Source organism: Leiobunum rupestre, chromosome 1, assembly GCF_980474605.1.
Source record: "Leiobunum rupestre chromosome 1, qqLeiRupe1.1.hap1, whole genome shotgun sequence".
Taxonomy (NCBI): domain Eukaryota; kingdom Metazoa; phylum Arthropoda; class Arachnida; order Opiliones; family Sclerosomatidae; genus Leiobunum; species Leiobunum rupestre.
In genome coordinates this window covers 65,267,157-65,288,188 of record NC_143384.1, presented here as the reverse complement: position 1 = coordinate 65,288,188, position 21,032 = coordinate 65,267,157, and the positions used below count along the sequence as shown (strand labels likewise).

The following is a 21,032-nucleotide window of genomic DNA, read 5'->3' as shown; positions in this document are numbered from 1 at the left end:
GATTTCGAATTACATAACTTCCGTTTTTTTTCAAGGTCACGAATATATCCTTAATCAGATCGGCCGAACGTTTCTTAAGTTCAAATTAAAGGAACGGCTTTCAAGCTGCGGCTCTACCCCGGACCGTTAAATGATTTGTTTAAGGTTCTCCAGACTAAGCAAATTGAGCGTTTCTCAAAGCGGAAAAGACGTTACATTGCCGTTAGTTATAAAACTGACAACGAATAAAAAATCGCTACATTTACCCGCCCGAACTGGGGCTCGAACCCAGGACCGTTAGGTTAAAAGCCTAACGCTCTACCGACTGAGCTATCCGGGCTCTGCCGTATTCTATCTTCATGAAAAATGTGGTAATGGACGGGACATTTATTCTCTCCAGTTAATATAACATTTTAACCATATTTCGTTAGGGACGTTCTAACGATTGAAAGGTCGCAACTCAAGAAGCGTCGTTGACTGGGAGGAGTGGCGTCCTCTTGTAATCCAGCGTCTTGGAAGTCGGAATTCGAGGATGGTGTGAGGTTGGAGACTCTGATGATCATCACGCTGTGGAGATTTAACGTCCGCTCGAAGTTTACCGTCAATATGGTGCGCTCGGGGGAGCTCGAAGTGAACCAGGTTTCTTAACGAGGTACGTAGCGGCTTAGGGCAGAAATGCAGCAAGCAAAAGTACCCGCGGAAAACCGTCGTAGGGTTGCGTTTAAGAGCAGGGTTTGATTATCAGACCACCCAAGAAAGTCAAACTCGATTCTTTTGGCTTTTGTTTAAACTAACATGAAAAAGAGTTGCTATGAAAAAGAAAAAAACGGGAATATTTTTTGAAAACAAAACTTTTTTTAAAAAATTCCATTATCGCCGACGATAAATAATGTTGGTGACAGTGACCAATTGTCATCTCTATCAATGCCAGACGAACGTCGGTAAATAGTTTAATTTTTGGATTTCGAATTACATAACTTCCGTTTTTTTTCAAGGTCACGAATATATCCTTAATCAGATCGGCCGAACGTTTCTTAAGTTCAAATTAAAGGAACGGCTTTCAAGCTGCGGCTCTACCCCGGACCGTTAAATGATTTGTTTAAGGTTCTCCAGACTAAGCAAATTGAGCGTTTCTCAAAGCGGAAAAGACGTTACATTGCCGTTAGTTATAAAACTGACAACGAATAAAAAATCGCTACATTTACCCGCCCGAACTGGGGCTCGAACCCTGGACCGTTAGGTTAAAAGCCTTACGCTCTACCGACTGAGCTATCCGGGCTCTGCCGTATTCTAACTTCATGAAAAATGTGGTAATGGACGGGACATTTATTCTCTCCAGTTAATATAACATTTTAACCATATTTCGTTAGGGACGTTCTAACGATTGAAAGGTCGCAACTCAAGAAGCGTCGTTGACTGGGAGGAGTGGCGTCCTCTTGTAATCCAGCGTCTTGGAAGTCGGAATTCGAGGATGGTGTGAGGTTGGAGACTCTGATGATCATCACGCTGTGGAGATTTAACGTCCGCTCGAAGTTTACCGTCAATATGGTGCGCTCGGGGGAGCTCGAAGTGAACCAGGTTTCTTAACGAGGTACGTAGCGGCTTAGGGCAGAAATGCAGCAAGCAAAAGTACCCGCGGAAAACCGTCGTAGGGTTGCGTTTAAGAGCAGGGTTTGATTATCAGACCACCCAAGAAAGTCAAACTCGATTCTTTTGGCTTTTGTTTAAACTAACATGAAAAAGAGTTGCTATGAAAAAGAAAAAAACGGGAATATTTTTTGAAAACAAAACGTTTTTTAAAAAATTCCATTATCGCCGACGATAAATAATGTTGGTGACAGTGACAAATTGTCATCTCTATCAATGCCAGACGAACGTCGGTAAATAGTTTAATTTTTGGATTTCGAATTACATAACTTCCGTTTTTTTTCAAGGTCACGAATATATCCTTAATCAGATCGGCCGAACGTTTCTTAAGTTCAAATTAAAGGAACGGCTTTCAAGCTGCGGCTCTACCCCGGACCGTTAAATGATTTGTTTAAGGTTCTCCAGACTAAGCAAATTGAGCATTTCTCAAAGCGGAAAAGACGTTACATTGCCGTTAGTTATAAAACTGACAACGAATAAAAAATCGCTACATTTACCCGCCCGAACTGGGGCTCGAACCCTGGACCGTTAGGTTAAAAGCCTAACGCTCTACCGACTGAGCTATCCGGGCTCTGCCGTATTCTATCTTCATGAAAAATGTGGTAATGGACGGGACATTTATTCTCTCCAGTTAATATAACATTTTAACCATATTTCGTTAGGGACGTTCTAACGATTGAAAGGTCGCAACTCAAGAAGCGTCGTTGACTGGGAGGAGTGGCGTCCTCTTGTAATCCAGCGTCTTGGAAGTCGGAATTCGAGGATGGTGTGAGGTTGGAGACTCTGATGATCATCACGCTGTGGAGATTTAACGTCCGCTCGAAGTTTACCGTCAATATGGTGCGCTCGGGGGAGCTCGAAATGAACCAGGTTTCTTAACGAGGTACGTAGCGGCTTAGGGCAGAAATGCAGCAAGCAAAAGTACCCGCGGAAAACCGTCGTAGGGTTGCGTTTAAGAGCAGTTTTTGATTATCAGACCACCCAAGAAAGTCAAACTCGATTCTTTTGGCTTTTGTTTAAACTAACATGAAAAAGAGTTGCTATGAAAAAGAAAAAAACGGGAATATTTTTTGAAAACAAAACTTTTTTTTAAAAATTCCATTATCGCCGACGATAAATAATGTTGGTGACAGTGACCAATTGTCATCTCTATCAATGCCAGACGAACGTCGGTAAATAGTTTAATTTTTGGATTTCGAATTACATAACTTCCGTTTTTTTTCAAGGTCACGAATATATCCTTAATCAGATCGGCCGAACGTTTCTTAAGTTCAAATTAAAGGAACGGCTTTCAAGCTGCGGCTCTACCCCGGACCGTTAAATGATTTGTTTAAGGTTCTCCAGACTAAGCAAATTGAGCGTTTCTCAAAGCGGAAAAGACGTTACATTGCCGTTAGTTATAAAACTGACAACGAATAAAAAATCGCTACATTTACCCGCCCGAACTGGGGCTCGAACCCTGGACCGTTAGGTTAAAAGCCTTACGCTCTACCGACTGAGCTATCCGGGCTCTGCCGTATTCTAACTTCATGAAAAATGTGGTAATGGACGGGACATTTATTCTCTCCAGTTAATATAACATTTTAACCATATTTCGTTAGGGACGTTCTAACGATTGAAAGGTCGCAACTCAAGAAGCGTCGTTGACTGGGAGGAGTGGCGTCCTCTTGTAATCCAGCGTCTTGGAAGTCGGAATTCGAGGATGGTGTGAGGTTGGAGACTCTGATGATCATCACGCTGTGGAGATTTAACGTCCGCTCGAAGTTTACCGTCAATATGGTGCGTTCGGGGGAGCTCGAAGTGAACCAGGTTTCTTAACGAGGTACGTAGCGGCTTAGGGCAGAAATGCAGCAAGCAAAAGTACCCGCGGAAAACCGTCGTAGGGTTGCGTTTAAGAGCAGGGTTTGATTATCAGACCACCCAAGAAAGTCAAACTCGATTCTTTTGGCTTTTGTTTAAACTAACATGAAAAAGAGTTGCTATGAAAAAGAAAAAAACGGGAATATTTTTTGAAAACAAAACGTTTTTTAAAAAATTCCATTATCGCCGACGATAAATAATGTTGGTGACAGTGACAAATTGTCATCTCTATCAATGCCAGACGAACGTCGGTAAATAGTTTAATTTTTGGATTTCGAATTACATAACTTCCGTTTTTTTTCAAGGTCACGAATATATCCTTAATCAGATCGGCCGAACGTTTCTTAAGTTCAAATTAAAGGAACGGCTTTCAAGCTGCGGCTCTACCCCGGACCGTTAAATGATTTGTTTAAGGTTCTCCAGACTAAGCAAATTGAGCGTTTCTCAAAGCGGAAAAGACGTTACATTGCCGTTAGTTATAAAACTGACAACGAATAAAAAATCGCTACATTTACCCGCCCGAACTGGGGCTCGAACCCTGGACCGTTAGGTTAAAAGCCTAACGCTCTACCGACTGAGCTATCCGGGCTCTGCCGTATTCTATCTTCATGAAAAATGTGGTAATGGACGGGACATTTATTCTCTCCAGTTAATATAACATTTTAACCATATTTCGTTAGGGACGTTCTAACGATTGAAAGGTCGCAACTCAAGAAGCGTCGTTGACTGGGAGGAGTGGCGTCCTCTTGTAATCCAGCGTCTTGGAAGTCGGAATTCGAGGATGGTGTGAGGTTGGAGACTCTGATGATCATCACGCTGTGGAGATTTAACGTCCGCTCGAAGTTTACCGTCAATATGGTGCGCTCGGGGGAGCTCGAAATGAACCAGGTTTCTTAACGAGGTACGTAGCGGCTTAGGGCAGAAATGCAGCAAGCAAAAGTACCCGCGGAAAACCGTCGTAGGGTTGCGTTTAAGAGCAGTTTTTGATTATCAGACCACCCAAGAAAGTCAAACTCGATTCTTTTGGCTTTTGTTTAAACTAACATGAAAAAGAGTTGCTATGAAAAAGAAAAAAACGGGAATATTTTTTGAAAACAAAACTTTTTTTTAAAAATTCCATTATCGCCGACGATAAATAATGTTGGTGACAGTGACCAATTGTCATCTCTATCAATGCCAGACGAACGTCGGTAAATAGTTTAATTTTTGGATTTCGAATTACATAACTTCCGTTTTTTTTCAAGGTCACGAATATATCCTTAATCAGATCGGCCGAACGTTTCTTAAGTTCAAATTAAAGGAACGGCTTTCAAGCTGCGGCTCTACCCCGGACCGTTAAATGATTTGTTTAAGGTTCTCCAGACTAAGCAAATTGAGCGTTTCTCAAAGCGGAAAAGACGTTACATTGCCGTTAGTTATAAAACTGACAACGAATAAAAAATCGCTACATTTACCCGCCCGAACTGGGGCTCGAACCCTGGACCGTTAGGTTAAAAGCCTAACGCTCTACCGACTGAGCTATCCAGGCTCTGCCGTATTCTAACTTCATGAAAAATGTGGTAATGGGCGGGACATTTATTCTCTCCAGTTAATATAACATTTTAACCATATTTCGTTAGGGACGTTCTAACGATTGAAAGGTCGCAACTCAAGAAGCGTCGTTGACTGGGAGGAGTGGCGTCCTCTTGTAATCCAGCGTCTTGGAAGTCGGAATTCGAGGATGGTGTGAGGTTGGAGACTCTGATGATCATCACGCTGTGGAGATTTAACGTCCGCTCGAAGTTTACCGTCAATATGGTGCGCTCGGGGGAGCTCGAAATGAACCAGGTTTCTTAACGAGGTACGTAGCGGCTTAGGGCAGAAATGCAGCAAGCAAAAGTACCCGCGGAAAACCGTCGTAGGGTTGCGTTTAAGAGCAGTTTTTGATTATCAGACCACCCAAGAAAGTCAAACTCGATTCTTTTGGCTTTTGTTTAAACTAACATGAAAAAGAGTTGCTATGAAAAAGAAAAAAACGGGAATATTTTTTGAAAACAAAACTTTTTTTTAAAAATTCCATTATCGCCGACGATAAATAATGTTGGTGACAGTGACCAATTGTCATCTCTATCAATGCCAGACGAACGTCGGTAAATAGTTTAATTTTTGGATTTCGAATTACATAACTTCCGTTTTTTTTCAAGGTCACGAATATATCCTTAATCAGATCGGCCGAACGTTTCTTAAGTTCAAATTAAAGGAACGGCTTTCAAGCTGCGGCTCTACCCCGGACCGTTAAATGATTTGTTTAAGGTTCTCCAGACTAAGCAAATTGAGCGTTTCTCAAAGCGGAAAAGACGTTACATTGCCGTTAGTTATAAAACTGACAACGAATAAAAAATCGCTACATTTACCCGCCCGAACTGGGGCTCGAACCCTGGACCGTTAGGTTAAAAGCCTAACGCTCTACCGACTGAGCTATCCAGGCTCTGCCGTATTCTAACTTCATGAAAAATGTGGTAATGGGCGGGACATTTATTCTCTCCAGTTAATATAACATTTTAACCATATTTCGTTAGGGACGTTCTAACGATTGAAAGGTCGCAACTCAAGAAGCGTCGTTGACTGGGAGGAGTGGCGTCCTCTTGTAATCCAGCGTCTTGGAAGTCGGAATTCGAGGATGGTGTGAGGTTGGAGACTCTGATGATCATCACGCTGTGGAGATTTAACGTCCGCTCGAAGTTTACCGTCAATATGGTGCGCTCGGGGGAGCTCGAAATGAACCAGGTTTCTTAACGAGGTACGTAGCGGCTTAGGGCAGAAATGCAGCAAGCAAAAGTACCCGCGGAAAACCGTCGTAGGGTTGCGTTTAAGAGCAGTTTTTGATTATCAGACCACCCAAGAAAGTCAAACTCGATTCTTTTGGCTTTTGTTTAAACTAACATGAAAAAGAGTTGCTATGAAAAAGAAAAAAACGGGAATATTTTTTGAAAACAAAACTTTTTTTTAAAAATTCCATTATCGCCGACGATAAATAATGTTGGTGACAGTGACCAATTGTCATCTCTATCAATGCCAGACGAACGTCGGTAAATAGTTTAATTTTTGGATTTCGAATTACATAACTTCCGTTTTTTTTCAAGGTCACGAATATATCCTTAATCAGATCGGCCGAACGTTTCTTAAGTTCAAATTAAAGGAACGGCTTTCAAGCTGCGGCTCTACCCCGGACCGTTAAATGATTTGTTTAAGGTTCTCCAGACTAAGCAAATTGAGCGTTTCTCAAAGCGGAAAAGACGTTACATTGCCGTTAGTTATAAAACTGACAACGAATAAAAAATCGCTACATTTACCCGCCCGAACTGGGGCTCGAACCCTGGACCGTTAGGTTAAAAGCCTAACGCTCTACCGACTGAGCTATCCAGGCTCTGCCGTATTCTAACTTCATGAAAAATGTGGTAATGGGCGGGACATTTATTCTCTCCAGTTAATATAACATTTTAACCATATTTCGTTAGGGACGTTCTAACGATTGAAAGGTCGCAACTCAAGAAGCGTCGTTGACTGGGAGGAGTGGCGTCCTCTTGTAATCCAGCGTCTTGGAAGTCGGAATTCGAGGATGGTGTGAGGTTGGAGACTCTGATGATCATCACGCTGTGGAGATTTAACGTCCGCTCGAAGTTTACCGTCAATATGGTGCGCTCGGGGGAGCTCGAAATGAACCAGGTTTCTTAACGAGGTACGTAGCGGCTTAGGGCAGAAATGCAGCAAGCAAAAGTACCCGCGGAAAACCGTCGTAGGGTTGCGTTTAAGAGCAGTTTTTGATTATCAGACCACCCAAGAAAGTCAAACTCGATTCTTTTGGCTTTTGTTTAAACTAACATGAAAAAGAGTTGCTATGAAAAAGAAAAAAACGGGAATATTTTTTGAAAACAAAACTTTTTTTTAAAAATTCCATTATCGCCGACGATAAATAATGTTGGTGACAGTGACCAATTGTCATCTCTATCAATGCCAGACGAACGTCGGTAAATAGTTTAATTTTTGGATTTCGAATTACATAACTTCCGTTTTTTTTCAAGGTCACGAATATATCCTTAATCAGATCGGCCGAACGTTTCTTAAGTTCAAATTAAAGGAACGGCTTTCAAGCTGCGGCTCTACCCCGGACCGTTAAATGATTTGTTTAAGGTTCTCCAGACTAAGCAAATTGAGCGTTTCTCAAAGCGGAAAAGACGTTACATTGCCGTTAGTTATAAAACTGACAACGAATAAAAAATCGCTACATTTACCCGCCCGAACTGGGGCTCGAACCCTGGACCGTTAGGTTAAAAGCCTAACGCTCTACCGACTGAGCTATCCAGGCTCTGCCGTATTCTAACTTCATGAAAAATGTGGTAATGGGCGGGACATTTATTCTCTCCAGTTAATATAACATTTTAACCATATTTCGTTAGGGACGTTCTAACGATTGAAAGGTCGCAACTCAAGAAGCGTCGTTGACTGGGAGGAGTGGCGTCCTCTTGTAATCCAGCGTCTTGGAAGTCGGAATTCGAGGATGGTGTGAGGTTGGAGACTCTGATGATCATCACGCTGTGGAGATTTAACGTCCGCTCGAAGTTTACCGTCAATATGGTGCGCTCGGGGGAGCTCGAAATGAACCAGGTTTCTTAACGAGGTACGTAGCGGCTTAGGGCAGAAATGCAGCAAGCAAAAGTACCCGCGGAAAACCGTCGTAGGGTTGCGTTTAAGAGCAGTTTTTGATTATCAGACCACCCAAGAAAGTCAAACTCGATTCTTTTGGCTTTTGTTTAAACTAACATGAAAAAGAGTTGCTATGAAAAAGAAAAAAACGGGAATATTTTTTGAAAACAAAACTTTTTTTTAAAAATTCCATTATCGCCGACGATAAATAATGTTGGTGACAGTGACCAATTGTCATCTCTATCAATGCCAGACGAACGTCGGTAAATAGTTTAATTTTTGGATTTCGAATTACATAACTTCCGTTTTTTTTCAAGGTCACGAATATATCCTTAATCAGATCGGCCGAACGTTTCTTAAGTTCAAATTAAAGGAACGGCTTTCAAGCTGCGGCTCTACCCCGGACCGTTAAATGATTTGTTTAAGGTTCTCCAGACTAAGCAAATTGAGCGTTTCTCAAAGCGGAAAAGACGTTACATTGCCGTTAGTTATAAAACTGACAACGAATAAAAAATCGCTACATTTACCCGCCCGAACTGGGGCTCGAACCCTGGACCGTTAGGTTAAAAGCCTAACGCTCTACCGACTGAGCTATCCAGGCTCTGCCGTATTCTAACTTCATGAAAAATGTGGTAATGGGCGGGACATTTATTCTCTCCAGTTAATATAACATTTTAACCATATTTCGTTAGGGACGTTCTAACGATTGAAAGGTCGCAACTCAAGAAGCGTCGTTGACTGGGAGGAGTGGCGTCCTCTTGTAATCCAGCGTCTTGGAAGTCGGAATTCGAGGATGGTGTGAGGTTGGAGACTCTGATGATCATCACGCTGTGGAGATTTAACGTCCGCTCGAAGTTTACCGTCAATATGGTGCGCTCGGGGGAGCTCGAAGTGAACCAGGTTTCTTAACGAGGTACGTAGCGGCTTAGGGCAGAAATGCAGCAAGCAAAAGTACCCGCGGAAAACCGTCGTAGGGTTGCGTTTAAGAGCAGGGTTTGATTATCAGACCACCCAAGAAAGTCAAACTCGATTCTTTTGGCTTTTGTTTAAACTAACATGAAAAAGAGTTGCTATGAAAAAGAAAAAAACGGGAATATTTTTTGAAAACAAAACGTTTTTTAAAAAATTCCATTATCGCCGACGATAAATAATGTTGGTGACAGTGACAAATTGTCATCTCTATCAATGCCAGACGAACGTCGGTAAATAGTTTAATTTTTGGATTTCGAATTACATAACTTCCGTTTTTTTTCAAGGTCACGAATATATCCTTAATCAGATCGGCCGAACGTTTCTTAAGTTCAAATTAAAGGAACGGCTTTCAAGCTGCGGCTCTACCCCGGACCGTTAAATGATTTGTTTAAGGTTCTCCAGACTAAGCAAATTGAGCGTTTCTCAAAGCGGAAAAGACGTTACATTGCCGTTAGTTATAAAACTGACAACGAATAAAAAATCGCTACATTTACCCGCCCGAACTGGGGCTCGAACCCTGGACCGTTAGGTTAAAAGCCTAACGCTCTACCGACTGAGCTATCCGGGCTCTGCCGTATTCTATCTTCATGAAAAATGTGGTAATGGACGGGACATTTATTCTCTCCAGTTAATATAACATTTTAACCATATTTCGTTAGGGACGTTCTAACGATTGAAAGGTCGCAACTCAAGAAGCGTCGTTGACTGGGAGGAGTGGCGTCCTCTTGTAATCCAGCGTCTTGGAAGTCGGAATTCGAGGATGGTGTGAGGTTGGAGACTCTGATGATCATCACGCTGTGGAGATTTAACGTCCGCTCGAAGTTTACCGTCAATATGGTGCGCTCGGGGGAGCTCGAAATGAACCAGGTTTCTTAACGAGGTACGTAGCGGCTTAGGGCAGAAATGCAGCAAGCAAAAGTACCCGCGGAAAACCGTCGTAGGGTTGCGTTTAAGAGCAGTTTTTGATTATCAGACCACCCAAGAAAGTCAAACTGGATTCTTTTGGCTTTTGTTTAAACTAACATGAAAAAGAGTTGCTATGAAAAAGAAAAAAACGGGAATATTTTTTGAAAACAAAACTTTTTTTAAAAAATTCCATTATCGCCGACGATAAATAATGTTGGTGACAGTGACCAATTGTCATCTCTATCAATGCCAGACGAACGTCGGTAAATAGTTTAATTTTTGGATTTCGAATTACATAACTTCCGTTTTTTTTCAAGGTCACGAATATATCCTTAATCAGATCGGCCGAACGTTTCTTAAGTTCAAATTAAAGGAACGGCTTTCAAGCTGCGGCTCTACCCCGGACCGTTAAATGATTTGTTTAAGGTTATCCAGACTAAGCAAATTGAGCGTTTCTCAAAGCGGAAAAGACGTTACATTGCCGTTAGTTATAAAACTGACAACGAATAAAAAATCGCTACATTTACCCGCCCGAACTGGGGCTCGAACCCAGGACCGTTAGGTTAAAAGCCTAACGCTCTACCAACTGAGCTATCCGGGCTCTGCCGTATTCTATCTTCATGAAAAATGTGGTAATGGACGAGACATTTATTCTCTCCAGTTAATATAACATTTTAACCATATTTCGTTAGGGACGTTCTAACGATTGAAAGGTCGCAACTCGAGAAGCGTCGTTGACTGGGAGGAGTGGCGTCCTCTTGTAATCCAGCGTCTTGGAAGTCGGAATTCGAGGATGGTGTGAGGGTGGAGACTCTGATGATCATCACGCTGTGGAGATTTAACGTCCGCTCGAAGTTTACCGTCAATATGGTGCGCTCGGGGGAGCTCGAAGTGAACCAGGTTTCTTAACGAGGTACGTAGCGGCTTAGGGCAGAAATGCAGCAAGCAAAAGTACCCGCGGAAAACCGTCGTAGGGTTGCGTTTAAGAGCAGGGTTTGATTATCAGACCGCCCAAGAAAGTCAAACTCGATTCTTTTGGCCTTTGTTTAAACTAACATGAAAAAGAGTTGCTATGAAAAAGAAAAAAACGGGAATATTTTTTGAAAACAAAACTTTTTTTTAAAAATTCCATTATCGCCGACGATAAATAATGTTGGTGACAGTGACCAATTGTCATCTCTATCAATGCCAGACGAACGTCGGTAAGTAGTTTAATTTTTGGATTTCGAATTACATAACTTCCGTTTTTTTTCAAGGTCACGAATATATCCTTAATCAGATCGGCCGTACGTTTCTTAAGTTCAAATTAAAGGAAAGGCTTTCAAGCTGCGGCTCTACACCGGACCGTTAAATGATTTGTTTAAGGTTCTCCAGACTAAGCAAATTGAGCGTTTCTCAAAGCGGAAAAGACGTTACATTGCCGTTAGTTATAAAACTGACAACGAATAAAAAATCGCTACATTTACCCGCCCGAACTGGGGCTCGAACCCAGGACCGTTAGGTTAAAAGCCTAACGCTCTACCAACTGAGCTATCCGGGCTCTGCCGTATTCTATCTTCATGAAAAATGTGGTAATGGACGAGACATTTATTCTCTCCAGTTAATATAACATTTTAACCATATTTCGTTAGGGACGTTCTAACGATTGAAAGGTCGCAACTCGAGAAGCGTCGTTGACTGGGAGGAGTGGCGTCCTCTTGTAATCCAGCGTCTTGGAAGTCGGAATTCGAGGATGGTGTGAGGGTGGAGACTCTGATGATCATCACGCTGTGGAGATTTAACGTCCGCTCGAAGTTTACCGTCAATATGGTGCGCTCGGGGGAGCTCGAAGTGAACCAGGTTTCTTAACGAGGTACGTAGCGGCTTAGGGCAGAAATGCAGCAAGCAAAAGTACCCGCGGAAAACCGTCGTAGGGTTGCGTTTAAGAGCAGGGTTTGATTATCAGACCGCCCAAGAAAGTCAAACTCGATTCTTTTGGCTTTTGTTTAAACTAACATGAAAAAGAGTTGCTATGAAAAAGAAAAAAACGGGAATATTTTTTGAAAACAAAACTTTTTTTTAAAAATTCCATTATCGCCGACGATAAATAATGTTGGTGACAGTGACCAATTGTCATCTCTATCAATGCCAGACGAACGTCGGTAAGTAGTTTAATTTTTGGATTTCGAATTACATAACTTCCGTTTTTTTTCAAGGTCACGAATATATCCTTAATCAGATCGGCCGAACGTTTCTTAAGTTCAAATTAAAGGAACGGCTTTCAAGCTGCGGCTCTACCCCGGACCGTTAAATGATTTGTTTAAGGTTCTCCAGACTAAGCAAATTGAGCGTTTCTCAAAGCGGAAAAGACGTTACATTGCCGTTAGTTATAAAACTGACAACGAATAAAAAATCGCTACATTTACCCGCCCGAACTGGGGCTCGAACCCAGGACCGTTAGGTTAAAAGCCTAACGCTCTACCGACTGAGCTATCCGGGCTCTGCCGTATTCTATCTTCATGAAAAATGTGGTAATGGACGAGACATTTATTCTCTCCAGTTAATATAACATTTTAACCATATTTCGTTAGGGACGTTCTAACGTTTGAAAGGTCGCAACTCGTGAAGCGTCGTTGACTGGGAGGAGTGGCGTCCTCTTGTAATCCAGCGTCTTGGAAGTCGGAATTCGAGGATGGTGTGAGGTTGGAGACTCTGATGATCATCACGCTGTGGAGATTTAACGTCCGCTCGAAGTTTACCGTCAATATGGTGCGCTCGGGGGAGCTCGAAGTGAACCAGGTTTCTTAACGAGGTACGTAGCGGCTTAGGGCAGAAATGCAGCAAGCAAAAGTACCCGCGGAAAACCGTCGTAGGGTTGCGTTTAAGAGCAGGGTTTGATTATCAGACCACCCAAGAAAGTCAAACTCGATTCTTTTGGCTTTTGTTTAAACTAACATGAAAAAGAGTTGCTATGAAAAAGAAAAAAAACGGGAATATTTTTTGAAAACAAAACTTTTTTTAAAAAATTCCATTATCGCCGACGATAAATAATGTTGGTGACAGTGACCAATTGTCATCTCTATCAATGCCAGACGAACGTCGGTAAATAGTTTAATTTTTGGATTTCGAATTACATAACTTCCGTTTTTTTTTCAAGGTCACGAATATATCCTTAATCAGATCGGCCGAACGTTTCTTAAGTTCAAATTAAAGGAACGGCTTTCAAGCTGCGGCTCTACCCCGGACCGTTAAATGATTTGTTTAAGGTTCTCCAGACTTAGCAAATTGAGCGTTTCTCAAAGCGGAAAAGACGTTACATTGCCGTTAGTTATAAAACTGACAACGAATAAAAAATCGCTACATTTACCCGCCCGAACTGGGGCTCGAACCCAGGACCGTTAGGTTAAAAGCCTAACGCTCTACCGACTGAGCTATCCGGGCTCTGCCGTATTCTATCTTCATGAAAAATGTGGTAATGGACGGGACATTTATTCTCTCCAGTTAATATAACATTTTAACCATATTTCGTTAGGGACGTTCTAACGATTGAAAGGTCGCAACTCAAGAAGCGTCGTTGACTGGGAGGAGTGGCGTCCTCTTGTAATCCAGCGTCTTGGAAGTCGGAATTCGAGGATGGTGTGAGGTTGGAGACTCTGATGATCATCACGCTGTGGAGATTTAACGTCCGCTCGAAGTTTACCGTCAATATGGTGCGCTCGGGGGAGCTCGAAGTGAACCAGGTTTCTTAACGAGGTACGTAGCGGCTTAGGGCAGAAATGCAGCAAGCAAAAGTACCCGCGGAAAACCGTCGTAGGGTTGCGTTTAAGAGCAGGGTTTGATTATCAGACCACCCAAGAAAGTCAAACTCGATTCTTTTGGCTTTTGTTTAAACTAACATGAAAAAGAGTTGCTATGAAAAAGAAAAAAAACGGGAATATTTTTTGAAAACAAAACTTTTTTTAAAAAATTCCATTATCGCCGACGATAAATAATGTTGGTGACAGTGACCAATTGTCATCTCTATCAATGCCAGACGAACGTCGGTAAATAGTTTAATTTTTGGATTTCGAATTACATAACTTCCGTTTTTTTTCAAGGTCACGAATATATCCTTAATCAGATCGGCCGAACGTTTCTTAAGTTCAAATTAAAGGAAAGGCTTTCAAGCTGCGGCTCTACCCCGGACCGTTAAATGATTTGTTTAAGGTTCTCCAGACTAAGCAAATTGAGCGTTTCTCAAAGCGGAAAAGACGTTACAATACCGTTAGTTATAAAACTGACAACGAATAAAAAATCGCTACATTTACCCGCCCGAACTGGGGCTCGAACCCAGGACCGTTAGGTTAAAAGCCTAACGCTCTACCGACTGAGCTATCCGGGCTCTGCCGTATTCTATCTTCATGAAAAATGTGGTAATGGACGAGACATTTATTCTCTCCAGTTAATATAACATTTTAACCATATTTCGTTAGGGACGTTCTAACGTTTGAAAGGTCGCAACTCGTGAAGCGTCGTTGACTGGGAGGAGTGGCGTCCTCTTGTAATCCAGCGTCTTGGAAGTCGGAATTCGAGGATGGTGTGAGGTTGGAGACTCTGATGATCATCACGCTGTGGAGATTTAACGTCCGCTCGAAGTTTACCGTCAATATGGTGCGCTCGGGGGCGCTCGAAGTGAACCAGGTTTCTTAACGAGGTACGTAGCGGCTTAGGGCAGAAATGCAGCAAGCAAAAGTACCCGCGGAAAACCGTCGTAGGGTTGCGTTTAAGAGCAGGGTTTGATTATCAGACCACCCAAGAAAGTCAAACTCGATTCTTTTGGCTTTTGTTTAAACTAACATGAAAAAGAGTTGCTATGAAAAAGAAAAAAACGGGAATATTTTTTGAAAACAAAACTTTTTTTTAAAAATTCCATTATCGCCGACGATAAATAATGTTGGTGACAGTGACCAATTGTCATCTCTATCAATGCCAGACGAACGTCGGTAAGTAGTTTAATTTTTGGATTTCGAATTACATAACTTCCGTTTTTTTTCAAGGTCACGAATATATCCTTAATCAGATCGGCCGAACGTTTCTTAAGTTCAAATTAAAGGAACGGCTTTCAAGCTGCGGCTCTACCCCGGACCGTTAAATGATTTGTTTAAGGTTCTCCAGACTAAGCAAATTGAGCGTTTCTCAAAGCGGAAAAGACGTTACATTGCCGTTAGTTATAAAACTGACAACGAATAAAAAATCGCTACATTTACCCGCCCGAACTGGGGCTCGAACCCAGGACCGTTAGGTTAAAAGCCTAACGCTCTACCGACTGAGCTATCCGGGCTCTGCCGTATTCTATCTTCATGAAAAATGTGGTAATGGACGAGACATTTATTCTCTCCAGTTAATATAACATTTTAACCATATTTCGTTAGGGACGTTCTAACGTTTGAAAGGTCGCAACTCGTGAAGCGTCGTTGACTGGGAGGAGTGGCGTCCTCTTGTAATCCAGCGTCTTGGAAGTCGGAATTCGAGGATGGTGTGAGGTTGGAGACTCTGATGATCATCACGCTGTGGAGATTTAACGTCCGCTCGAAGTTTACCGTCAATATGGTGCGCTCGGGGGCGCTCGAAGTGAACCAGGTTTCTTAACGAGGTACGTAGCGGCTTAGGGCAGAAATGCAGCAAGCAAAAGTACCCGCGGAAAACCGTCGTAGGGTTGCGTTTAAGAGCAGGGTTTGATTATCAGACCACCCAAGAAAGTCAAACTCGATTCTTTTGGCTTTTGTTTAAACTAACATGAAAAAGAGTTGCTATGAAAAAGAAAAAAACGGGAATATTTTTTGAAAACAAAACTTTTTTTAAAAAATTCCATTATCGCCGACGATAAATAATGTTGGTGACAGTGACCAATTGTCATCTCTATCAATGCCAGACGAACGTCGGTAAATAGTTTAATTTTTGGATTTCGAATTACATAACTTCCGTTTTTTTCCAAGGTCACGAATATATCCTTAATCAGATCGGCCGAACGTTTCTTAAGTTCAAATTAAAGGAACGGCTTTCAAGCTGCGGCTCTACCCCGGACCGTTAAATGATTTGTTTAAGGTTATCCAGACTAAGCAAATTGAGCGTTTCTCAAAGCGGAAAAGACGTTACATTGCCGTTAGTTATAAAACTGACAACGAATAAAAAATCGCTACATTTACCCGCCCGAACTGGGGCTCGAACCCAGGACCGTTAGGTTAAAAGCCTAACGCTCTACCGACTGAGTTATCCTGGCTCTGCCGTATTCTATCGTCATGAAAAATGTGGTAATGGACGAGACATTTATTCTCTCCAGTTAATATAACATTTTAACCATATTTCGTTAGGGACGTTCTAACGATTGAAAGGTCGCAACTCGAGAAGCGTCGTTGACTGGGAGGAGTGGCGTCCTCTTGTAATCCAGCGTCTTGGAAGTCGGAATTCGAGGATGGTGTGAGGTTGGAGACTCTGATGATCATCACGCTGTGGAGATTTAACGTCCGCTCGAAGTTTACCGTCAATATGGTGCGCTCGGGGGCGCTCGAAGTGAACCAGGTTTCTTAACGAGGTACGTAGCGGCTTAGGGCAGAAATGCAGCAAGCAAAAGTACCCGCGGAAAACCGTCGTAGGGTTGCGTTTAAGAGCAGGGTTTGATTATCAGACCACCCAAGAAAGTCAAACTCGATTCTTTTGGCTTTTGTTTAAACTAACATGAAAAAGAGTTGCTATGAAAAAGAAAAAAACGGGAATATTTTTTGAAAACAAAACTTTTTTTTAAAAATTCCATTATCGCCGACGATAAATAATGTTGGTGACAGTGACCAATTGTCATCTCTATCAATGCCAGACGAACGTCGGTAAGTAGTTTAATTTTTGGATTTCGAATTACATAACTTCCGTTTTTTTTCAAGGTCACGAATATATCCTTAATCAGATCGGCCGAACGTTTCTTAAGTTCAAATTAAAGGAACGGCTTTCAAGCTGCGGCTCTACCCCGGACCGTTAAATGATTTGTTTAAGGTTCTCCAGACTAAGCAAATTGAGAGTTTCTCAAAGCGGAAAAGACGTTACATTGCCGTTAGTTATAAAACTGACAACGAATAAAAAATCGCTACATTTACCCGCCCGAACTGGGGCTCGAACCCAGGACCGTTAGGTTAAAAGCCTAACGCTCTACCGACTGAGCTATCCGGGCTCTGCCGTATTCTATCTTCATGAAAAATGTGGTAATGGACGAGACATTTATTCTCTCCAGTTAATATAACATTTTAACCATATTTCGTTAGGGACGTTCTAACGTTTGAAAGGTCGCAACTCGTGAAGCGTCGTTGACTGGGAGGAGTGGCGTCCTCTTGTAATCCAGCGTCTTGGAAGTCGGAATTCGAGGATGGTGTGAGGTTGGAGACTCTGATGATCATCACGCTGTGGAGATTTAACGTCCGCTCGAAGTTTACCGTCAATATGGTGCGCTCGGGGGCGCTCGAAGTGAACCAGGTTTCTTAACGAGGTACGTAGCGGCTTAGGGCAGAAATGCAGCAAGCAAAAGTACCCGCGGAAAACCGTCGTAGGGTTGCGTTTAAGAGCAGGGTTTGATTATCAGACCACCCAAGAAAGTCAAACTCGATTCTTTTGGCTTTTGTTTAAACTAACATGAAAAAGAGTTGCTATGAAAAAGAAAAAAACGGGAATATTTTTTGAAAACAAAACTTTTTTTTAAAAATTCCATTATCGCCGACGATAAATAATGTTGGTGACAGTGACCAATTGTCATCTCTAACAATGCCAGACGAACGTCGGTAAGTAGTTTAATTTTTGGATTTCGAATTACATAACTTCCGTTTTTTTTCAAGGTCACGAATATATCCTTAATCAGATCGGCCGAACGTTTCTTAAGTTCAAATTAAAGGAACGGCTTTCAAGCTGCGGCTCTACCCCGGACCGTTAAATGATTTGTTTAAGGTTCTCCAGACTAAGCAAATTGAGCGTTTCTCAAAGCGGAAAAGACGTTACATTGCCGTTAGTTATAAAACTGACAACGAATAAAAAATCGCTACATTTACCCGCCCGAACTGGGGCTCGAACCCAGGACCGTTAGGTTAAAAGCCTAACGCTCTACCGACTGAGCTATCCGGGCTCTGCCGTATTCTATCTTCATGAAAAATGTGGTAATGGACGAGACATTTATTCTCTCCAGTTAATATAACATTTTAACCATATTTCGTTAGGGACGTTCTAACGTTTGAAAGGTCGCAACTCGTGAAGCGTCGTTGACTGGGAGGAGTGGCGTCCTCTTGTAATCCAGCGTCTTGGAAGTCGGAATTCGAGGATGGTGTGAGGTTGGAGACTCTGATGATCATCACGCTGTGGAGATTTAACGTCCGCTCGAAGTTTACCGTCAATATGGTGCGCTCGGGGGAGCTCGAAGTGAACCAGGTTTCTTAACGAGGTACGTAGCGGCTTAGGGCAGAAATGCAGCAAGCAAAAGTACCCGCGGAAAACCGTCGTAGGGTTGCGTTTAAGAGCAGGGTTTGATTATCAGACCACCCAAGAAAGTCAAACTCGATTCTTTTGGCTTTTGTTTAAACTAACATGAAAAAGAGTTGCTATGAAAAAGAAAAAAACGGGAATATTTTTTGAAAACAAAACTTTTTTTTAAAAATTCCATTATCGCCGACGATAAATAATGTTGGTGACAGTGACCAATTGTCATCTCTATCAATGCCAGACGAACGTCGGTAAATAGTTTAATTTTTGGATTTCGAATTACATAACTTCCGTTTTTTTCCAAGGTCACGAATATATCCTTAATCAGATCGGCCGAACGTTTCTTAAGTTCAAATTAAAGGAACGGCTTTCAAGCTGCGGCTCTACCCCGGACCGTTAAATGATTTGTTTAAGGTTCTCCAGACTAAGCAAATTGAGCGTTTCTCAAAGCGGAAAAGACGTTACATTGCCGTTAGTTATAAAACTGACAACGAATAAGAAATCGCTACATTTACCCGCCCGAACTGGGGCTCGAACCCAGGACCGTTAGGTTAAAAGCCTAACGCTCTACCGACTGAGCTATCCGGGCTCTGCCGTATTCTATCTTCATGAAAAATGTGGTAATGGACGAGACATTTATTATCTCCAGTTAATATAACATTTTAACCATATTTCGTTAGGGACGTTCTAACGATTGAAAGGTCGCAACTCGAGAAGCGTCGTTGACTGGGAGGAGTGGCGTCCTCTTGTAATCCAGCGTCTTGGAAGTCGGAATTCGAGGATGGTGTGAGGTTGGAGACTCTGATGATCATCACGCTGTGGAAATTTAACGTCCGCTCGAAGTTTACCGTCAATATGGTGCGCTCGGGGGAGCTCGAAGTGAACCAGGTTTCTTAACGAGGTACGTAGCGGCTTAGGGCAGAAATGCAGCAAGCAAAAGTACCCGCGGAAAACCGTCGTAGGGTTGCGTTTAAGAGCAGGGTTTGATTATCAGACCACCCAAGAAAGTCAAACTCGATTCTTTTGGCTTTTGTTTAATCTAACATGAAAAAGAGTTGCTATGAAAAAGAAAAAAACGGGAATATTTTTTGAAAACAAAACTTTTTTTTAAAAATTCCATTATCGCCGACGATAAATAATGTTGGTGACAGTGACCAATTGTCATCTCTATCAATGCCAGACGAACGTCGGTAAATAGTTTAATTTTTGGATTTCGAATTACATAAGTTCCGTTTTTTTTCAAGGTCACGAATATATCCTTAATCAGATCGGCCGAACGTTTCTTAAGTTCAAATTAAAGGAACGGCTTTCAAGCTGCGGCTCTACCCCGGACCGTTAAATGATTTGTTTAAGGTTATCCAGACTAAGCAAATTGAGCGTTTCTCAAAGCGGAAAAGACGTTACATTGCCGTTAGTTATAAAACTGACAACGAATAAAAAATCGCTACATTTACCCGCCCGAACTGGGGCTCGAACCCAGGACCGTTAGGTTAAAAGCCTAACGCTCTACCGACTGAGCTATCCGGGCTCTGCCGTATTCTATCTTCATGAAAAATGTGGTAATGGACGAGACATTTATTCTCTCCAGTTAATATAACATTTTAACCATATTTCGTTAGGGACGTTCTAACGTTTGAAAGGTCGCAACTCGTGAAGCGTCGTTGACTGGGAGGAGTGGCGTCCTCTTGTAATCCAGCGTCTTGGAAGTCGGAATTCGAGGATGGTGTGAGGTTGGAGACTCTGATGATCATCACGCTGTGGAGATTTAACGTCCGCTCGAAGTTTACCGTCAATATGGTGCGCTCGGGGGAGCTCGAAGTGAACCAGGTTTCTTAACGAGGTACGTAGCGGCTTAGGGCAGAAATGCAGCAAGCAAAAGTACCCGCGGAAAACCGTCGTAGGGTTGCGTTTAAGAGCAGGGTTTGATTATCAGACCACCCAAGAAAGTCAAACTCGATTCTTTTGGCTTTTGTTTAAACTAACATGAAAAAGAGTTGCTATGAAAAAGAAAAAAACGGGAATATTTTTTGAAAACAAAACTTTTTTTTAAAAATTCCATTATCGCCGACGATAAATAATGTTGGTGACAGTGACCAATTGTCATCTCTATCAATGCCAGACGAACGTCGGTAAATAGTTTAATTTTTGGATTTCGAATTACATAACTTCCGTTTTTTTTCAAGGTCACGAATATATCCTTAATCAGATCGGCCGAACGTTTCTTAAGTTCAAATTAAAGGAACGGCTTTCAAGCTGCGGCTCTACCCCGGACCGTTAAATGATTTGTTTAAGGTTCTCCAGACTAAGCAAATTGAGCGTTTCTCAAAGCGGAAAAGACGTTACATTGCCGTTAGTTATAAAACTGACAACGAATAAGAAATCGCTACATTTACCCGCCCGAACTGGGGCTCGAACCCAGGACCGTTAGGTTAAAAGCCTAAAGCTCTACCGACTGAGCTATCCGGGCTCTGCCGTATTCTATCTTCATGAAAAATGTGGTAATGGACGAGACATTTATT

At 42.2% G+C, this 21,032-nt stretch overlaps 34 non-coding genes across 34 annotated transcripts; 22 read left to right on the top strand and 12 right to left on the bottom strand.

Moving 5' to 3' along the window:
• Nucleotides 1-246: 246 nt before the first annotated feature.
• Nucleotides 247-319, bottom strand: TRNAK-UUU (transfer RNA lysine (anticodon UUU)). Its single transcript has one exon. It is a non-coding gene; the product is annotated as a tRNA-Lys (tRNA).
• Nucleotides 320-455: 136 nt separating this feature from the next.
• On the top strand, nt 456-754 carry LOC149965385 (signal recognition particle RNA). The gene has a single exon (XR_016474016.1).
• A 640-nt stretch (nt 755-1,394) lies between these two features.
• On the top strand, nt 1,395-1,693 carry LOC149965384 (signal recognition particle RNA). Its single transcript, XR_016474012.1, has one exon.
• Nucleotides 1,694-2,333: 640 nt separating this feature from the next.
• LOC149965383 (signal recognition particle RNA) lies at nt 2,334-2,632 on the top strand. Its single transcript, XR_016473937.1, has one exon.
• A 640-nt stretch (nt 2,633-3,272) lies between these two features.
• Nucleotides 3,273-3,571, top strand: LOC149965382 (signal recognition particle RNA). Its single transcript, XR_016474128.1, has one exon.
• Nucleotides 3,572-4,211: 640 nt separating this feature from the next.
• Nucleotides 4,212-4,510, top strand: LOC149965381 (signal recognition particle RNA). Its single transcript, XR_016473936.1, has one exon.
• A 640-nt stretch (nt 4,511-5,150) lies between these two features.
• Nucleotides 5,151-5,449, top strand: LOC149965380 (signal recognition particle RNA). The gene has a single exon (XR_016473931.1).
• Nucleotides 5,450-6,089: 640 nt separating this feature from the next.
• Nucleotides 6,090-6,388, top strand: LOC149965379 (signal recognition particle RNA). Its single transcript, XR_016473928.1, has one exon.
• A 640-nt stretch (nt 6,389-7,028) lies between these two features.
• On the top strand, nt 7,029-7,327 carry LOC149965378 (signal recognition particle RNA). The gene has a single exon (XR_016473926.1).
• A 640-nt stretch (nt 7,328-7,967) lies between these two features.
• On the top strand, nt 7,968-8,266 carry LOC149965377 (signal recognition particle RNA). Its single transcript, XR_016473917.1, has one exon.
• Nucleotides 8,267-8,906: 640 nt separating this feature from the next.
• Nucleotides 8,907-9,205, top strand: LOC149965376 (signal recognition particle RNA). Its single transcript, XR_016474004.1, has one exon.
• Nucleotides 9,206-9,845: 640 nt separating this feature from the next.
• Nucleotides 9,846-10,144, top strand: LOC149965375 (signal recognition particle RNA). The gene has a single exon (XR_016473566.1).
• Nucleotides 10,145-10,575: 431 nt separating this feature from the next.
• On the bottom strand, nt 10,576-10,648 carry TRNAK-UUU (transfer RNA lysine (anticodon UUU)). Its single transcript has one exon. It is a non-coding gene; the product is annotated as a tRNA-Lys (tRNA).
• A 136-nt stretch (nt 10,649-10,784) lies between these two features.
• LOC149965373 (signal recognition particle RNA) lies at nt 10,785-11,083 on the top strand. The gene has a single exon (XR_016473916.1).
• Nucleotides 11,084-11,514: 431 nt separating this feature from the next.
• Nucleotides 11,515-11,587, bottom strand: TRNAK-UUU (transfer RNA lysine (anticodon UUU)). The gene has a single exon. It is a non-coding gene; the product is annotated as a tRNA-Lys (tRNA).
• A 136-nt stretch (nt 11,588-11,723) lies between these two features.
• Nucleotides 11,724-12,022, top strand: LOC149965371 (signal recognition particle RNA). Its single transcript, XR_016473915.1, has one exon.
• A 431-nt stretch (nt 12,023-12,453) lies between these two features.
• Nucleotides 12,454-12,526, bottom strand: TRNAK-UUU (transfer RNA lysine (anticodon UUU)). Its single transcript has one exon. It is a non-coding gene; the product is annotated as a tRNA-Lys (tRNA).
• Nucleotides 12,527-12,662: 136 nt separating this feature from the next.
• Nucleotides 12,663-12,961, top strand: LOC149965369 (signal recognition particle RNA). The gene has a single exon (XR_016473989.1).
• A 433-nt stretch (nt 12,962-13,394) lies between these two features.
• TRNAK-UUU (transfer RNA lysine (anticodon UUU)) lies at nt 13,395-13,467 on the bottom strand. The gene has a single exon. It is a non-coding gene; the product is annotated as a tRNA-Lys (tRNA).
• Nucleotides 13,468-13,603: 136 nt separating this feature from the next.
• LOC149965367 (signal recognition particle RNA) lies at nt 13,604-13,902 on the top strand. The gene has a single exon (XR_016473986.1).
• A 432-nt stretch (nt 13,903-14,334) lies between these two features.
• TRNAK-UUU (transfer RNA lysine (anticodon UUU)) lies at nt 14,335-14,407 on the bottom strand. The gene has a single exon. It is a non-coding gene; the product is annotated as a tRNA-Lys (tRNA).
• A 136-nt stretch (nt 14,408-14,543) lies between these two features.
• LOC149965365 (signal recognition particle RNA) lies at nt 14,544-14,842 on the top strand. The gene has a single exon (XR_016472891.1).
• A 431-nt stretch (nt 14,843-15,273) lies between these two features.
• TRNAK-UUU (transfer RNA lysine (anticodon UUU)) lies at nt 15,274-15,346 on the bottom strand. Its single transcript has one exon. It is a non-coding gene; the product is annotated as a tRNA-Lys (tRNA).
• A 136-nt stretch (nt 15,347-15,482) lies between these two features.
• LOC149965363 (signal recognition particle RNA) lies at nt 15,483-15,781 on the top strand. The gene has a single exon (XR_016472890.1).
• Nucleotides 15,782-16,421: 640 nt separating this feature from the next.
• Nucleotides 16,422-16,720, top strand: LOC149965362 (signal recognition particle RNA). The gene has a single exon (XR_016472889.1).
• A 431-nt stretch (nt 16,721-17,151) lies between these two features.
• Nucleotides 17,152-17,224, bottom strand: TRNAK-UUU (transfer RNA lysine (anticodon UUU)). The gene has a single exon. It is a non-coding gene; the product is annotated as a tRNA-Lys (tRNA).
• A 136-nt stretch (nt 17,225-17,360) lies between these two features.
• LOC149965360 (signal recognition particle RNA) lies at nt 17,361-17,659 on the top strand. The gene has a single exon (XR_016472883.1).
• A 431-nt stretch (nt 17,660-18,090) lies between these two features.
• TRNAK-UUU (transfer RNA lysine (anticodon UUU)) lies at nt 18,091-18,163 on the bottom strand. The gene has a single exon. It is a non-coding gene; the product is annotated as a tRNA-Lys (tRNA).
• Nucleotides 18,164-18,299: 136 nt separating this feature from the next.
• LOC149965358 (signal recognition particle RNA) lies at nt 18,300-18,598 on the top strand. Its single transcript, XR_016473985.1, has one exon.
• Nucleotides 18,599-19,029: 431 nt separating this feature from the next.
• On the bottom strand, nt 19,030-19,102 carry TRNAK-UUU (transfer RNA lysine (anticodon UUU)). The gene has a single exon. It is a non-coding gene; the product is annotated as a tRNA-Lys (tRNA).
• A 136-nt stretch (nt 19,103-19,238) lies between these two features.
• Nucleotides 19,239-19,537, top strand: LOC149965356 (signal recognition particle RNA). Its single transcript, XR_016474687.1, has one exon.
• Nucleotides 19,538-19,968: 431 nt separating this feature from the next.
• On the bottom strand, nt 19,969-20,041 carry TRNAK-UUU (transfer RNA lysine (anticodon UUU)). The gene has a single exon. It is a non-coding gene; the product is annotated as a tRNA-Lys (tRNA).
• A 136-nt stretch (nt 20,042-20,177) lies between these two features.
• Nucleotides 20,178-20,476, top strand: LOC149965354 (signal recognition particle RNA). The gene has a single exon (XR_016473984.1).
• Nucleotides 20,477-20,907: 431 nt separating this feature from the next.
• TRNAK-UUU (transfer RNA lysine (anticodon UUU)) lies at nt 20,908-20,980 on the bottom strand. Its single transcript has one exon. It is a non-coding gene; the product is annotated as a tRNA-Lys (tRNA).
• Between the last annotated feature and the right edge of the window lie 52 nt (nt 20,981-21,032).